Genomic DNA, 4,028 nt, shown 5'->3' with positions numbered 1-4,028 from the left:
AGTCACCGTGATAGAAGAAACTTACAAACGGGAAAAAAAAATTTTTTTCAGAGCTACTTTCTTACTTTTCAGGAAATGGGGGTTTAACAGTGTGCTTTCATAGCCGGACATATATAATGTGCGCTTTTTAATTAGGCTAGAGAGCTACTTATGAGAGATGCGCAGAATAAATCCGCCTCTTCCTTCTCGCTTCTCCAGTGTTTGCGAAGACAAGAGACACATTTCATGTGATAGTCCTGAGGTCGTAAAAACCCCCAGTATCCGTTGCATGGTGTCTCCTTCAATAGAGTTTATTATAAAGTTTTGTAGGCATGGGATATTTTTTTCTTCCTTCTTAGGTTCTTTGGCTGATCTATAATGAAATTGACATAAACCAGATTAATGGGAGAAAAACAAATTGATTTCGTACATACAGGAGAGAGCCCTATGAAAATATGAGACCAAGCGTAGTCATGCATTTGCGGCTCGCCTGCCATCCTGAGCTAAGGAGCAGGAAAGAGCCTGGGGCTTCGCGGGGTAGGGGGGCAAGTCACAGGGCGGTAAGAAGAGCAGATGCTTGGTAATTAGGTGCCGGCCCTGCCACACGGGTAGGTCATTCGGATGAAAGATTATCCCCGGTGATAGCGCTCCTTCTGGGCCAGGCCTCCGATCTAAATTATTTTATTAGTTAAGGAAGAGGTAAAAGTTTTTGTTGAACCTATAGGGTCTCAATTGCCTTCGGGCCAAAACGGTCCATGTGCCAACGTGGCACATTTGGGGGTGGCCTCCTCACCTCCCCCTCGGTTTATTTCTGCTCTGTCGACCACACTAACGTGCAGCTTCTCAATCAGGAATGCAACAGTAAAAAGCTCCACAGAGTGAAAAAGAGGCTCCAGCCTTCAGCCTGGGTCTTGAATAATGAAACGTCCTTCACTTACATGAGGCGGGGAGGCGGCCGCGTGGTAAAAGGCACAAGGTCGACACCGAGCACACGCCATCGCTTTCGTGGCCAGGCCGCCATTCCCTCGACGCGCCCTCGTCGGGATGAGGGGCGTTCGCTAATCTTTCCTAGAACTTCAGGGAGAGATGTCGGAACATTTCAACCCCCCAGTGTTTACGGTTTTCACTTTTAACCAGTCGCAGCACGCCTCGACTCTAGTCCATAATTGAACCCAACACCCTTTTTTTTCTTTTCTGTCCCTGTTCTCAGCGCCACCATCGGCCCCTTCCCACGGTCTAACCCACCTGCGCGACGATGAGAATTCTCCTTCTAAGATGCGACATTGAATCTTTCACCCTCGTGCTAGGAAATGGCAGATATTTTCACATTTTCTAAGCTACAAAGTTTATTCTTAAATAGTGCGTTCAACGTTCTTCCGATTCTTGTTAAGCCATGCATAATCCGCCTTCCAATATAATTTAGACACAATAGACATCCAAATTCCTACCCATCCTGAAATTCCAGTACCTACATCCCTCTTCCTTTTTCTTCCTTTTTGAAAAACTCAATCTGAACTCCGTGAATGAAGAGCTCATCGGTCGTTTCTTATTCCATAGAGCCATTATTTCCTAATCAAATGGAAATAACCAATCTCTCAATTTTCATGACATTGATTTTATAACCAGTTTTAGCTGTGAAATGCTGTAGTGTGCACTAATTTATAAATTCCACAGAGTAATTTCCTAGTCAGTTAGACAGTGAGTACTTTTTTCTTTTATTCCTTGCAGTGCCCAAAACAACACCGTGCTCATAATTTGGACCTAAACAAAAAGAAGAAACAATTGGTAAAGAAAGGAAATGTTACTTTGATAACATTTGGATAAAAATGTCTTAGTGTGGTCCAGTCTACACCATTGTTCATTAATAGACGGAGATCAGTACAAAACGAAGAAATATATAAAGATTTTTGAGGGGGGAATTATGTTGTGAGATAAGGCTGGTCATAGTTAGATAATTGACGTATTTTTTAACCAAGCACCAGGATTTATCTAAACATATGCTTCCATTTGCACTCTTCTGAGTGATTACTTATTTTTATTTTATTTTATCTTATTTTATTTTATTTATCTATTTTATTTTATTATTATTTTATTTTATTTTATTTTATTTTTACTTTACTTTTTATGCCAACAGCACCTGGTCTTCCCAGGTGGTCTCCCATTCAAGTACTAACCAGGCCCGACCCTGCTTAGCTTCCAAGATCAGACGGGATCAGGCGTGTTCAGGGTACCATGACCATAGACACTTATTTTTAAGTAGATGAAACTCGCCCATCAATATAATTCCACTTGAAGAGCCACTGCTCTTATTTACCTTTTACCCTTAAAATAGTCAATTTTTTTCTTTCAAGTTACATTCAAGAAAGGAACCCTGGAGCCATCTATAGAGCTACATTCGCAAACGTGGGCTTCTGAATTTCCGCCGTGAGGTCGCCTGGGACCGTAGCTTGAATCGTGGATTTCCGGGGCTTCTAGATGTGCTAACTCAGCGTCCCGGAGCGGTACCCAGGAAACAGGACTGGAACGTGCTCCGCATTGCTTGTCCTGTGCTCCGAGGCTGGGGGTCACGTGTGCGGCTCAGCGTGTTCAGAGCTTTGTTTCGCGTGAGTCATCAAGATAGAGGGACGGCGTCCCGTAGGGAAGTTCGCTGCCAGACCGCTTGGCCCTCTAATCGGCGGTTCTCACACCTGTCGTCCTGCGCACGTGTGACATGTCAAGATGACGCCGAGTGGAATGGAATGGGCGTCAGAGGGGAGGCTTCTCCACAGCACGCTTCACGGGGCCACCGAGAGAAGCGTGTTACGGCGCCCAGGAAAGCCAAACCATGACTGTGCTACGCATTCGGATTGAAAGGTAAAGCTCCCTTCGGTATTTCGGAGAGCGGCACTTTCTAGCTTCATGTAGAATGAGTTATCAAAGGTTCGTACTTGAATAAACCTGACGGTGTGAACCGAGGAATGACCTCGACACTCCGTGACACCGATATTCCCTCTAAGTGTCTAACGTTGGGAGAGTTTTTTGCTTTTCCCAATCCTCCCTTGGAACCAGAACATGGTTAACAGGAGTCATTTTTTGGCCCCACGTGCATGGCCAGGGGACCAGGTTGTCCCAGGCAGTGCAGAGTGTGTGACCGACGAGTGCCTACCTGAGAAGGGAGTTTGATGTCTTAGACTATTAAGATTGTCCTTCTTTAATGCTCAGCAGTATCTTTTGAAGACTCTTTTATTGACTTATCTTTTGTCCTTGAAAATGGAAAACAGCTCTCATGCTTTTGATTATGAAACTAATACATCTCCCCAATTCTAATACTTTAAATGGATAAAGAAGAAAAAAAAATCAGCTATAATTCTATTACTGAGTTTCAACATTTTAATGACTATCTTTCCATTTCATCACTATATATAAACTTTGACAGTTACAAAGACCTGATTCACAATAACTTTGACAATCACAAAGACCTGATTCATGTCGGGCGTTGGCCGGTGGAGGATGCTCTCACTGACCCAGGCCGTTTGCCTCAGAGCAGCTAGACCAGTTAGCGGGAAGAACGTAGTGTAATGAATAGATGCCTAAAAGCGGCCGAAGATAACACGAGAGAGCGTGGAGAAAGCCCAGCTTTGAGGTTGAGCCGTGACCTGGGGGTGCCAGTCACCCGCGGTGCATCAGTGCTAGAGACACAGGTGACTCTGAGTGGCCGATAGTCACTCCTGACTCTGCAGCAAGCGTCTTAACCTGTCTCTGAATCACTTTCGCCTCCATAAAATGAGGGAGGCAGTAAAGACAGGTTTTGAGTTTTAAATAATTTAGTTTGTAAGCAGTTTAGCACACTTAAGGGCCAAAATAAATAAATGAATAACCCTCTGAATAAAGCATGGCTTTGAGTTTTAATTCGAGGTTACTCATTGTGCCCGAGGTAGACCTGGGTATGCAGTCAGTCACGATGTCGATAAACTGTCCGTTGCAAAAAAAGGCCTTTGACAAAATCTCTGTTGAGATGAGTGTGTCGGGTAGAATGCAGGCTCCATGAGAAGAGGAACGTGCCTCGTGCT

The 4,028-nt window shown here is 44.3% G+C and overlaps 1 pseudogene; it reads right to left on the bottom strand.

The window, feature by feature from the left end:
• Positions 1-2,104: 2,104 nt before the first annotated feature.
• On the bottom strand, positions 2,105-2,223 carry LOC118611284 (annotated as a pseudogene).
• Between the last annotated feature and the right edge of the window lie 1,805 nt (positions 2,224-4,028).

The sequence above is a fragment of the Rousettus aegyptiacus genome, unplaced genomic scaffold (assembly GCF_014176215.1).
Source record: "Rousettus aegyptiacus isolate mRouAeg1 unplaced genomic scaffold, mRouAeg1.p scaffold_m13_p_13, whole genome shotgun sequence".
NCBI classification, from domain to species: domain Eukaryota; kingdom Metazoa; phylum Chordata; class Mammalia; order Chiroptera; family Pteropodidae; genus Rousettus; species Rousettus aegyptiacus.
Note: the sequence above shows the minus strand (reverse complement) of the source record. Positions and strands in the feature narration are given on the sequence as shown.